At 48.9% G+C, this 13,582-nt stretch overlaps 2 long non-coding RNA genes across 2 annotated transcripts; both read left to right on the top strand.

Moving 5' to 3' along the window:
* Positions 1–4,137: 4,137 nt before the first annotated feature.
* Positions 4,138–5,480, top strand: LOC137471779 (uncharacterized). The gene is made up of 2 exons (XR_010997840.1): positions 4,138–4,335; positions 5,376–5,480. It is a non-coding gene; the product is annotated as an uncharacterized lncRNA (long non-coding RNA).
* A 6,284-nt stretch (positions 5,481–11,764) lies between these two features.
* Positions 11,765–13,489, top strand: LOC137471784 (uncharacterized). Its single transcript, XR_010997844.1, has 3 exons — positions 11,765–11,818; positions 12,788–12,938; positions 13,207–13,489. It is a non-coding gene; the product is annotated as an uncharacterized lncRNA (long non-coding RNA).
* The last annotated feature ends 93 nt before the right edge of the window (positions 13,490–13,582 follow it).

Below are 13,582 nucleotides of genomic sequence, written 5' to 3'. Positions count from 1 at the left end.
AGGATTTATAGAATTTTTAGAATTCTAAAGAGTTTTATAGAATATTTTTAGAATAGTTACAGATGTACATACGTTCTCATCATTTTGAATAAATGTGCTTTGATTATATCTTTAAATTTTGATGACATCTTTTTAATTGGATATATTTTGTTTTTGATGAGTTTTAGAAAAATGAAATCAATTAAAATAAACCAAAAGGAGAATGTGAGACCAGGACCTGCTAGCCTGGAGGTTATGGGAGTGCAGCTCACTCGATGTGCCAGTGTCTCACCACATCCTTTCCTTGCTGGGCATCTCCTTTTATTCTTTTGCCATGTTTTCTTTGTGTCATTTGTGCTGCTCTTTGCTACTTGGTATTACAATGGGGCCACCAGTGACATGTTTGGGGGACAATGGACCCAAAAGATCCTGTACAGTCAAAAGTTTTCTACCAAGATGTATTCTGTGCTCACCAAAGGCCTGAGCAAAGAAATCAAGAGGAGTGTGCCCAAGTGCCAAAGCTTTGCTCCTTTGCAACCTCACACAGATCTGGCTCACGGGTGTTTTCAATCACAATTTCATAGGTAAGAAGAGGACGTGGGAAAAGATGCCCTGCTTTGGAGACATCATCTGTATGCATATTTACCCAGGACAGCAGTCCAACTGTGCTGTTTGCAACTTGTTTGCAGAAGGATGATTGGACTCTGAGGCTAATAACAAGTGACAAGGGTTCCTCAGATCTATTTACTCCTTAGTCTTGGTGCCATTCAGCCCAGAGCTATGGGATAATACTGTGGTGCATCCCATACACATTCTGCCTCCAAGAAAAAGCTTGGCTTGGCTTATTAGAGTGATAAAGAGAAGAGTAAAAAACTGGACAGTTAGACTCATCACTTTGGAATGAGTCTCCTGCTTTTCCGTGTCAACCCTGTGCCTCATGCTTCCAAGGCTTGTTATAAACAAGTCTCTGAGATTGCTTAAAAATTCTCCAGCAAGGTTCAGTAAAAGCCAGATTGAATATTGAGCAACAGCTACACAAAATTCAACGGCAGCATTCACACTATTACTTACTAGTTGCTTAAGGCACAACAAGGGAAAAAAAGCAACAAACAAAATGCAATCAAACGAGAAATATACTGTGAACTATCTGTGTGTGTGTATGTGTGTGTGGGTGTGAGAGTGTGTTTAGGTGGGTTTGAGAAGGGGACAGAAAGCAGAAGGATAAAAGGGAATAAGGCCCAAAAGCTTAACAGCAGTCAAGCTTAACAGTAGTTAAACTGGAGCCTCCAGGAGTGGGGCTAACGGCCCAGGATGCATTGTTGATGGGTCATCCTGCCAGTGCAGCAAACCTGAGAGCTAGCTGCTGGCTCTGAGAGGCCCCACTCAGAGGGAGGCTGCTGCTGGCAGCTGCTGTGGTCCAGGAGAGCTCCAAGGGCCTCCTTTTGGAGCGCTGTTTATGGGCCACAAGAGAGTGGGCCTCAGTCGTAAAATGCTCCATCATGGCCGCACCCTGGGTCAGCAGCCTGTCTTTGAAAGTGGGAGAAGAAGGATGTCATGCCACTCGGACAACAAAAAAGTGGTTTCCAGGGCTGTTCACCGAAACCCCCGGAGCTCGTTAGACAGCACAAGTTCCTGGGAGCGCTCAGTGTTTCCGAAAAGCTCAAGAGGAGCTGGGTCCAGGGACTGTTCAGCAAGGCTGAGGCCTGGCAAGCGTTTCTTAGATCACCGTGTGGCCTGACAAGTCTGGGGGGATTCACCACCACAATCTGAAGCATTGAGTTTTGATGTAGGGTAAAAAGCCATGGCCCAGTGGAAGTGGGTCATGTCCTCAGGCCTGTGGGAGAATCACAAGGCAGATCCTTGTGCTACTGATTCCATCTCTCCCCTCTTTTCTAAGTTCTTGGTGGCAAGGTCACTTAGGTTAGACACACAGCTCTCAAGCAGTGCTCCTCTTTTTCTGCACAATGCATGAAAGTGAGGATTGTGTCACTTCAAAAAATTGTGTCCTGTTATGGTTTAACTGACTGTTTAGAAGACTTTCTGGAGCAGCAAATTTGCTTCCTCAAATAGTTACTGTGCATGGCATGGAGCACAGAGGAAAGATTTATTGTTAAAAGCAGCACCCAGGCAATGCTCTTTTGATAAGTGCTGCCCTGAGCTTTCCTTAGGAAGATCTGAAAGATTCAACGTCACTAGCAAAAGCTCCTGCAATGGCTGCTGGCCAGCAGAGGAAGGTTTTCAGCTGTGAAACAAGTGTTGCCACAAGCAGCAGCTTACCCAGGGCAGCAAATCAGGAGCTGGGAAGGTGCTGATCTGAAGGCCAAACCTCCTTAGCTCTTCCTAAAAGACCTTGAACAGCTCCTCATTCCAATGAGGTGCAGTGCTGGATACCACAGCTCTAAGTGAGGACTGGACACAAGTTTGCCCCCACTCAATACTGCGATGGTTTCTGCAGGAGCTCTGGGCTCCTGTGTGTGCCGGACACAATGAGGAGAGAAGGAGCCAAGTGCACTGACACACATTGGCCTTGATCATAACCTGGCCTTGACCAAACACACTGAAAGGTTTCCCCTTTGGCCCGTGTCTTGAAACATCAGGTCTACTGTTTGATGACTCAGGTTGGTTTGGTGTCAAGGAATTTCCCTCAGAAATACTAGGTTTGTCTTCCTCTGTGCCATCCCTTCAGCAGCCTCGGGGATGTTCCTGTGTGAAGCCATCTGTCTCACACAGTTTGAGACAACTTACAACAGGACAATCTGCAATAAGTCATCTCCTCTAAAGTGTTCCAACAATCCCTTTCCAGCAATAGGAAATGAATACTAATAGATGAAAGTGGAAAAAAACCCCAACAGTTTATTATCAAGCAGAATGCCTGAAAAGCAAGAAAAAAACCCCAGTAATTCTAGCTTTCCAATGGTCAGACCTCACTGTCCCCCCACCGGAACAAAGACCCAAAATGCCGGAGGAAAATCCCCCCATGACACGCTTTACAAGGTGGTGCCGGGTTCTCTCTTGGGAAGAACAGGAGCTATCACGGAGTAGTTCCAGCAGCAGATGAAAGTGTGGTGGCTCATCCGGCATCGACTTTCTCCCAGTGACAGAGCTCCATGGAACTGTCCCTGCAGGTGAAGCAGGGACAGTGTCTTTTCTCCCTGGCGTGACCTTGGAGCCTGTCCCTGGGGACAGGGAAACACTCGGAGTATACTTCTGAATTTTCAGGGGCAGTCAAATTGAGAATTGTCTTGAGGCATGTGCTGTAATGTTGGGTTTGAGTGTGTCTGCAGGAAAGAAAGCAGGAATAAACCCCTGCCCCAAGGAAGGAGAACTTTGCATGGCCAATTCACACCCTACAAAAACACTGATCATATCAGCGTTATGATATGGGGACATCTAATGCAGGGTGCAAAGCTTCTTTGAATAGATGGGCGAGATGAGACTTGAAGAAATAAGTTTGTGGATAGAGAAAAAGGGATCAGACCCACGAGTCCCATGGCTCAGGCTTAGTTCTGCCAAATCAAGCAGGATTAGATTTGTCTGCTCTGTTGGAGAGGATTTTAGAATGACCCATCCTTTGCTTTTATTCCATTAAGAAAATTTTGAATTGTCAACAACTGCCAAGATCAGAAATGTTTTGAGGCAGATCATGTTTATGTTGGGTTTGGGTGTATCTGCAATAAAGCAAGCAGGGAATGAACCACTGGAACAATGAAGCAGAGCAAAAGTGGAATGTTTGGATGGTCAATTTGCTCCCTACAGCTCTCGGCCAGCTGAATTCGGGGGTCTTCTTTGGGGATAGTGCAAAGCTTCTGTTATTTAAACTGCCTGGTGCCATGGTTTGTGTCCCACCACTTAGTTTGATGTGAAGAGAAATAAACAAAATCCCTCAGCAACAAGCTGCAACCCAGAACCGAGTGGGAATTACAGAAAAAAAGGCCATTGAAGAGTAGCTTAGGAAAGGGTCTACTTCCTAGACAGTGTGAAACCCTCAGGCCTGGGCTGGCTGGGCTTAAGGCTGGCTGCCTTTGGGAAGTGAAAGGGATGGAGTTGGGGTGGGGTTTTGCAGCCATGGAAACGAGAGAACCACAGGTTATTGCATCACAAAGGGGCAGCTAACGCTGGGGTTGTGACGGTTGTGGTTGACACAGCCAGAGTGGCAGGAGACGCGTCTGGCTCTGCCTCTCTGTGCCGAGCGCTGGCGATTGGAGTCCCCAACCTTGCTCTAAGGCTGGGTACCAAGCTCCTGTCGCTGTCTACGCTGAGAGTGATCCCAAATTCAAACCCAGATACTTCTGCGAGGCAGAAGCACGGGTTTGAAGATGGATTTTGCCAGAAAAGGAAAGACCTCTGAAGGAAAAGGTGAGGAGAGAAAGGAGCTGAAAGGCTGAAGCCAAATGGAAAAAAATCCCACAAGATTTTGGGGAAAACTGGTCCATGGTGGCCAGTGCTGTCTCTGTGTCAAAGTAGGTGGCAGGACAGATGATCCTGCAAGGATGCCCACGGCATCACAGAATTCTACTATTAGTTTACTTTGCTTTCTCCTTTTTGACAGTAGCCAAATCACTCATACTGTCAGCCAGGACAGGGACTGTGGCCACAGCCTGCTTGCTGAGCGGTCTTTGTGGTTGGCAGAACTAGAAGTCACAGCTGTGTGGGTCTTTCCTGGGGATTCCCAGAAGGCCAGCATTAAGAAGGAATCTTTTTAACCCTCTTATCATTGGAGCCTTCCACCATTCCCTTCAGACTTGCTAACTCAATAGTGTTGAGAGGAATTAAACCCAGGCTAGTTCCATGAAAAGGAAAACCAAAGAAATTTCCTCTGTAATTAAAAATTATTCCCCTCGAGTGGCACACCCATTAGATGTGTTGATGATAAAGGTGGGAGTTCACCTAACTCACTTCTTCCCTTCTAGGCATGGCTCAGCCTCACACAGAGGTGAGGGGGGAGCTGGGCCCAGGCCAATCTCTGGTGGGAGGAGGGGTCTGGTGCCAGGCTGGCGAACCTGTGCACATTCCCAGGGAGAGGTTGTGCCCAGCATGTGCCCCCTGCAATGAGCTCTGCTGCTCTCAGTTCCCCTATGGTGCTGTAGGGCTGCTCAGCTGTGGGGCAGGGAGAGGAGCAGGAGGGTGCATGTGCAGCTGAGCCATTCCTGGAAGGCACAGGGCTCTGGGCTCCCTGCTGTCCCAGGACAGCCAGAGGCCAGGCTGTTCCTGTGGTAGCTCTGTGGAAGTGAGTCAGGGTTTTCCCCTGGCCTGCCCCAAGTGTCTGCCAGCAGGAGCATGTTTCCCTGTGCAACTGTTTCAAACTTTCCAGGAAATGTGTCCCATGAAACATGTAGCTTAAGCTGCTTTAGGGTTCCATTGCGGCCTCTGTTACGTTTTGTGTCTCCGCTTTGCAGGCCTGACTGGCTATCCCCTTGCCAAGAGGTTTTCCCATGCAAATCCCTCTATGCTCCTTCCCTCCAAGCCGTTGCCTCCCATCCAGAAGGGCTCTCCTTCCACCATGCCAAAACAAACATGCAGCAGAGAGCAGGAGAATGGGAAAAATGGCAGCAGCTGTGATGAGTACAGCGTAAAAATACAGGAGCTGAGAACAGAGGGAAAAGGACATAAGGTAAGGAGACCAAGAAAAATCCTTTGCGGTAAACTTTCACATTATGTGCTGTAGACAGAGCTCTGAGACCTTTTCCATGCCAGGAAATTGAAGTTCACTGAAATTCAAACAGGTCCAGATTTGGCTCTTTTGCTTTGCCAGAAATGATGGGATATGAGGGAAGGGCGTGCATCTGCCCCTGCTGCCTCCACCCCCCTTGCTGGCCATGGCATGGGGGCCCTGGAGGAACTTAAGCAGGCAGAGCTCTTCCAAAGAGCAGCAGGGCAGGGAGCTCTGCTGAACTTCCTAAATGCCAGTGAGCCTGAGATGATGGATGTGTGGGAGCTGGAGAGCAGCGAGCATCCCGAGAGCTCAGCAGCATTTGGGCTCAAAGGCTGCTGGGGAACTGTAGGAGGGATGGGCAGCAGCAGAAGAAAGGAGGGGCTTGAGGAAAGCAGGTTTTGACATCCTGCAGAATGGCTTTGTGGGCATTGGCTGGAGATCCGCCCTGGCGGTTAGGCATTTAGGGGCAGGGAGAGAATTGTATTCTGAACCCACTCCTCTGCCATCCAAAAGGCCAGTGGAGGCAGTGGCAACCCAGAACATTTTGATGCCCAACATGTGGATGCCTGCAGGGAATACAGCCACACTTACAGAAAACTGAGCACGAGGGGAGATGTGGCAAATCTGGGATGTGGTCTATCCCTCATCACCTCCCTTTCCATTCCCCATCCTGGTCCAAGCTCCACCATCAGTTTGACTTTCCCTGCCAGGTCCCAGTTGAGGGCATATCTAAATGTCTTGAGGCAAGAATGGGGACAAGGCTGGATGCTTGATCCAAACACTTTGTTCTGCTCTTTCCAGGCTTCCTTGCTGTATTCCATCGGTGGGGATATGAAGAAGGGGTCATTGGGACTGCCTTTGATCCCCCCTATACTCAAGGCAGGAAGTCCTTCTCTTGGCAGTGCTGCGGGGACCCTGCCAAGCTCTCTGCAGCTGGATTTCCAGGAGGTCCGGGAGATGAGGTAAGCCAAGGTGTCTGCTGCTCCAGTGTGCTATTCACCTCACTCTTCCCATCTCGTGTGTTATTTTGCAGTCAGCTCTCTCATGTATTTAGGCGGACCCCTGTGTATTCAAAATTTTGCCCACCTCTAATGATGTAGCGTAATGTCAATACCCGAGGGCTTTTGATCTGATCCTTATTCTTGAGAAAACAAGGAGGTGTAATAGTCTAAGGAGACCGCAGTGCTCTGAACACATGTAGCACAAAGCTGTCACCAGGGTAAGGCACGAGAAGGCAAAGTCAAGCTCCGACAGCAGTACAAAAGTAGCTGCCCTGCATACAGACTCGTGTCTCAGCTCAGCAGCTCTTGCTGCTTCAGAGAGGCTGGAGGAGCCACTTGGCTCCAAAAGGAGAGGCAGCAGAGTTTGGGAGTTGTGATGCAAGTTGAAGAATGACTGCTGTGTTTCAGCCAGAGTTGGCCAGCTCTGTGTGACAGCAGCAACAGAAAGCCTAAGGACAGTTAATCAGCTTTGCTGATTTTGTTGGGTTTATGTGTTGCATTTCCTCCTTCATCAGAGTGACCATGCTAGGCAGATTTGCCTTCTTTCATGCAACACCCATTCCCTCCCTCCTCTTTCTACCTCCTCATGTGTTCTTTTGTGCTCCATTTTCTCAAGGCCAAGATCCAGCAGCAGAAGCAAAGACAAGAACACAGAAGATGCAGGTAGGTACAGGAGATGTCTGTCCTAAAATGACTGTTGTAATCTGGACTCAGAGGTGACATTTGGAAAGCTTGGTTAAAGCCCACGCTTTTCAAAATTTCTTTAAATTAATTTCAATTCCTTGATGGGCTCAGCGGACTCTCCCGCCGCCCACACACTGGGAGTGTGCTCTGGTGGTGCAGTGAAAATTCTTCCATTTTGCAGGCGAGAACAGGTTCATTTTTTCCAAGTCTTTCCGGCCATGTCCCTCTTCGCTGCTTCCCACCAAGCCGTTGCCTCCCATCCGGAAGAGCTCTACTGCTTCTAACACAAATGAAATGTACAGCGTGGAGAAAGAGAACAAGAAAAATGTCACTGGCTATGATGATGAGAGTAGAAAACACCAAGAGCAGAGATCAGAAGGAAAAAGTTATGAGGTAAGAAGGCCAAGCTAAGACCTGTGTAGTAGATTTTCAGTTTATTTGCTGTAGGCTGAGCTTGGAGACCTTTTCCTGTGGTGTGATCCTAGGGAAGCAGCTGAGTTGAGGAAAAGCTCAGCTGGACACTGCCCTTCACACTGTCTTTGCAATGGATGTGTAGTGCAGACTTCACATCCCCAGCGTAGATCAATAGCAGGAGAGGTCCTTGAATGGTTTCTGGGCCCTGTCGTGGTTCCTCTTCAGTCTTATGGCTGAGAAAACACCAACATGCAGTCACGGCTGCTACATTTGTCCAATCAGGAGAAGCTATCCTTCTAGATTTAGTAAACTATGGGTATCTGTGAACCATCTCTATGTCTTGGTGGTGTTTTCTGTCAGCTGTGTCTGATTTGGAAGGAAAAAGGCGTTTGCTGGAACAGGCAGTCCAGCAAAGTCACTTTCAGGTTGTCTCAGCTTCTGAGTTGTGAGAAGCACACCCTCTGCACAGTTGTCGCTGCTGCTATTTCTAGACTTCATCAGCTTCTGGGCAGCTGTGAGCTCTGGCATGGCTTTGTCCAGAGGGAAGTGGTGGGAGGTGGCCATGGGGAGAGCAGCCCAGAGCCCAGACCCACGACTGCCTTTGCAGCAGGGCCAGGACCTGCACTTGTTCTGGGTTTGCGGTGAGGCGCAGGAGGAGGCTGATGAAGAACCACTTTGGAAAAAAAAGTCCAGTCAAAAGCTTGAGTACTTGATTTCAGCCTTGCTGAGATAGGGCCCAGTGTATCTCTGACACGAACTGAGCCTTTCAATGAAGTTTGAACAGATTCAGATTTGGCTCGTCAGCTCTGCCAGAAATGATGGTATATGAAGGAAGGGCGTGCATCTGCCCTCGCTGCCTCCACCCCCCTTGCTGGCCATGGCATGGGGGCCCTGGAGGAACTTAAGCAGGCAGAGCTCTTCCAAAGAGCAGCAGGGCAGGGAGCTCTGCTGAACTTCCTAAATGCCAGTGAGCCTGAGATGATGGATGTGTGGGAGCTGGAGAGCAGCGAGCATCCCGAGAGCTCAGCAGCATTTGGGCTCAAAGGCTGCTGGGGAACTGTAGGAGGGATGGGCAGCAGCAGAAGAAATGAGGGGCTTGAGGAAAGCAGGTTTTGACATCCTGCAGAATGGCTTTGTGGGCATTGGCTGGAGATCCGCCCTGGCTGTTAGGCACTTTAGGGGCAGGAGAGAATAGTGATCTTAAACCCACTCCTCTGCCATCCAAAAGGCCAGTGGAGGCAGTGGCAACCCAAAACATCCTGATAGGAAGTAGGAAGGAATGCAGCCACACTTGCAGAGAACTGAGCAGAAGGGTAGATGTGGCAAATCTGGGACATGGTCTCTTCCTCACCCACTTCCTTTTCCTAGGTCACCTTTCCCTGCCCTAGTCCATGATGCTCCATAAGTCTGACCTTTCCTTCCAAGTCCCAATCAAGTGCATAGCTAAGTGTCTTGAGGCCAGAATGGGGGCCAGACTGGATGCTTGATCTGAGCACTGTGTTCTGCTCTTTCCAGAGTATGCTGTATTCCATCGGTGGGGATATGAAGAAGGGGTCATTGGGACTGCCTTTGATCCCCCCTATACGCAGGGCAGGAAGTCCCCCTGTGGGCAGTGCGGCAGGGTCCCTGCCAAGCTCTCTGCAGCTGGATTTCCAGGAGGCCCGGGAGATGAGGTAAGCCAAGGTGTCTGCTGCTCCAGTGTGCTGTTCACCTCACTCTTCCCAGCTCATGAGGTTTTTTGCACTGTCAGCTGTCCGATGTATGTAGGCAAACCTCTGTGTATTCACCATTTTGCCCATCCACGATGATCCAGCATGATGTCAAACCCAGCACCAACGCCCCAAGAGCAGAGGTGGTGGTGGGGAAGAGGAGACAGGGTTTAAAAGCACCTCAAGATGGGTCCTCTGCTGCACTTGGCTATTGATTCCCTCTCTGTTGGTTGTGGTGTCGTTTGGCAACTGTATTGCATGGGTGTGGATCATGCAGATCTTGGAATCCTGTGATCCTTGACTGTCAACTTCTGCAACCAGGAGAATATGCTTGGGCAAATACTGGCTATTGGAGAGGTGTCTGCAAATTCAGGTGCTGCTTCTGTAATCATCAGGCGTACATCCCATCACTGTGCCTGGGCCTCCACTGTGAAATGAGATCCCCTATAAATTTTGGCGTATAGATGTCTAATCCGATTGATATTTAATATTTAGTTCTGGGCTTAAAATCAAATAGGGCAAGGTGCAAGAGAAGAGGCATAGGACTGTACCCAATGGAACGTTCTTGGCTTGTATATGTGTGAGAAAGTGTAGCTGTCAATCTTAAGCCAATGGCAACAATAAAGATGGAGTCACAGCAGTATCATTCCAATTGAAACTCTTCAGTAGAGCTTTTAAAGTGCAATCTGAATATCCTTCCCTAGCAGCTGAGTTGGAAAAACCCTTTTGATTCTGGAAAGAGCCAGGAGGTGTAATATTATTCTCAGGAGACAGCAGTGCTCTGAACACATGTAGCACAAAGCTGTCACCAGGGTAAGGCACGAGAAGGCAAAGTCAAGCTCCGACAGCAGTACAAAAGTAGCTGCCCTGCATACAGACTCGTGTCTCAGCTCAGCAGCTCTTGCAGCTTCAGAGAGGCTGGAGGAGCCACTTGGCTCCAAAAGGAGATGCAGCAGAGTTTGGGAGTTGAGATGCAAGTTGAAGAATGACTGCTGTGTTTCAGCCAGAGTTGGCCAGCTCTGTGTGACAGCAGCAACAGAAAGCCTAAGGACAGTTAAGCAGCTTTGCATTTTGTTGGGTTTATGTGTTGCATTTCCTCCTTCATCAGAGTGACCATGCTAAGCAGGTTTGCCTTCTTTCATGCAACACCCATTCCCTCCCTCCTCTTTCTACCTCCTCATGTGTTCTTTTCTGCTCCATTTTCTCAAGGCCAAGATCCAGCAGCAGAAGCAAAGACAAGAACACAGAAGATGCAGGTAGGTACAGGAGATGTCTGTCCTAGAATGACCATTCTTGTCTTGACTCAGAAATGACATTTGGAAAACTTGGTTAAAACCTATTCTTTTCAAAAGTTTTTAAAATTAATTCCAATTCCTTGATGGGCTCAATGGAATGTCCCGTAGCCCAGTCCCCCAGTCACTTGGGAGTGTGCTCTGGTGGTGCAGTGAAAATTCCTTCCATGTGAAGTGTTGGGTGGTACCTTGGGGCCCTAGAAATGCAGTGCAGGAAAAGGATACATTCCTCTCCATCCTGATCATGGCTTTTATGTCCCTGCAGCCTTTCTAGTGTCACCATCAGTAGGGAAAAAGAAGGCATTTAGCAAGAAATGAGAAACCTTCCAACTCCTTCCTCCTGCCCTTGGAGGAGAAAACCTTTCCTTGGGGCAGTTTCTGAGCTGAGCCCTTTGAGGTCTGAAGGAGATTCATGGACATTGCCAGGTTTTGCCCTGGCAGAAATAGGGAATCCTCCTATGACAGAAAGTCCTTTGGAACTTTCCAATGGATGCAGGATGGACTGCCAAATGGATGCAGCCTATGCAGGGTCTGAGTTTGTCACCCTCTGACAGCACAAGCCCAAAGCCACCTGTGGCAGGTTCACGATGACAAATCTCTTCCCGATCTCTCTGCCTGTGTCAGTGTTGCAGGCTGAGGCTGGGGGAGGAGATGCCTTCTGCCTTGTCCTCCCTCCCTGCCATGCCTGATCCTTGACAAGCAGCACTTGTAAAGGAGGCTCATCAAACAGAGAGGCTCTCCAGCATCCAGGGGCTCTGGCCTTCATCATGCAGCAGGTTTCAGTCTGCTGGCCAACAGAATAATGTCATGGCTGCTGCCAGTAGCCCATCCCTTGGGAGAGGGTCTAGGCATATGTCCCTTGCTGCTCTCAATCCCAATCTCAGTGTCCTATGGGAGCTCTGCAATCTGGAACCTATCTGGCCTGTTGCCCAGCATGGCATTTTGGGGGGCTTGAAGTCTGCCAGAGATGTACAAGAACCTTTGCTTCCATTACCAGGCCTCCCACTGAGCCGGGCCAAGGAGATGGATCATCCCTCCTGTCCTGCTCTTACCAGTGACAAAGAGCTGAGGGAGGTCTTTGGAAAGGTAAGGAATAAGGACAGGGATGAGCAGACTTCCTTTCCAGTGGCTACTTAGTACTTGGCCCAAAATGTCACTGAAAATCATAACCTTCCCCTCCTGGGGGATGGGGATAGGGATTCACTTGGGAATGTATTTGACAGCGACAGAGCAATCGCTTGGCTATTTCCAGTGGTGCAAATGTCCCTGGTTTGGAGATGGTGCTAAGGTCATGCCAGAAGCATTCTTTTTGTGCAAAGGCTGTTTTAGAGAAGTTCTGAATGGCAGAGCAAGCCACACATCAGTGAATGTAGGCAAAGTGCACCCTCAAAAGCAGAGAAGCAATGATACTAACGTTGAGGGTAAGCAAGGCTGCCAAATAAAATGGGAGAGTTTGACTTTTCCTGCTTACCTTTGTGGCTGTACCTCTCAGCCCTCTCATTCTCCAGTTTTCTGCTCATTAACATCAGTGTTTCTGCAACTTGTTTTCACGTGACTCCTCCTTTTGGTCTCGTGGTCTCAGAGACCAAGTCCTTCAGAGTCCTTCAGAGCTGAGTCCTTCAGAAGGCAGGAAGTGAGAAACAGCTGCAATTCCCGGCCATGAGTGTAAAGCAGCAGCTAATTACTCCTCCTTGCTGGGTATTGCACATGGTTTTTATTCTCCTGCCATGGCCTGTAGGAACTGAACTGCCTGCTCACGGTCATGTGAGCCCTTCATCTGTCTTGGGGCACTCCTATGACTTTTCATGCTTCAAGCAGGGCTTCCTGACATAGGCTCCAGTTGCAGCAGTAGAAGGTTATGGTACTGAAGTGTTCCACCGCACTGTGTGTAATTGCCAAGCTGAGGACAGGAGACATTGCTCTGAAACTAGTGGAATGTATATGGAGCTACATCAAAGCCTATGGCACTCTATGGACTCTGTGCCCGTGCTGAGATGTTGTGGCTGGTTTGTGTGTCTCTGCTTACAGTCTGTGATGTATTTCCATTGCAACTAGATCCGTGCTGCGTTGTGGAAGTTGGCTGAAGAGAACTTAGAGCCGGAGGACATAGAGTATTTGGTGGAACAGATGAAGAAAAATAGACAAAAGGAAAGCTTCTTGCAGCTTCTTCCTGAGACACCTGAGGCCGGGGATGCAGCTGAAGCAAGTAAGTGGTGGCTACACTTGTGGTCGTCCTTTTTGACCACTTGCTTGCCCTTTACACATCGCTGCAATCGGACTGCGGGGCTGTTTGGCTTGCATCTGAGTGGAAGCTTGCATAGGATTTATTTCTGTTTGCCAAAGAAAAATACGGAGGCATGAAGTGTCTTGCCCATGGCCTCACTCAGTCAGTAGCAGAATATCAGCTTCCCACCTTCACCATTGCCAACCTGTCCAGCACCCTCCACTTATAAGCTCCTCTTTTGTGCCTGCAGCCTTTAGCCGACCGCCTGTCAATGGCACAGCTTCTAGAGTGCAGACAAAACACCCTGGTAGTGCCTTGAGGAAGAAGGTCTTGAGGAAGCAGGACAACATGCCCTTACTGCCCAATAAGCCTCTCATCCATGGGGATGGCAGCTTCCCACGCAACTCCTCAGGTAAGCCTGCTCCCTGGCAGCTTTTTCCTGCAGGGGTTTGTCCTTGCACAAGGAGCACAAACTGCCTCCTGCCTGAGCCAGCACAGCTGGGATCTTGGGTTCAGAGCCTGTCCTGAGAATGAACAGCAAATCTACTTTTGAGTTACTCCATCATGTTAGACAGCTCAAATGGATTCATTTACACATTAGAAAATGAGCTTTTGATTGCACGACA

Source organism: Anomalospiza imberbis, chromosome 3 (assembly GCF_031753505.1).
Source record: "Anomalospiza imberbis isolate Cuckoo-Finch-1a 21T00152 chromosome 3, ASM3175350v1, whole genome shotgun sequence".
Taxonomy (NCBI): Eukaryota; Metazoa; Chordata; class Aves; order Passeriformes; family Viduidae; genus Anomalospiza; species Anomalospiza imberbis.
The sequence above is the reverse complement of the archived record's forward strand: the minus strand, read 5'-3'. Positions and strand labels throughout refer to the sequence as shown.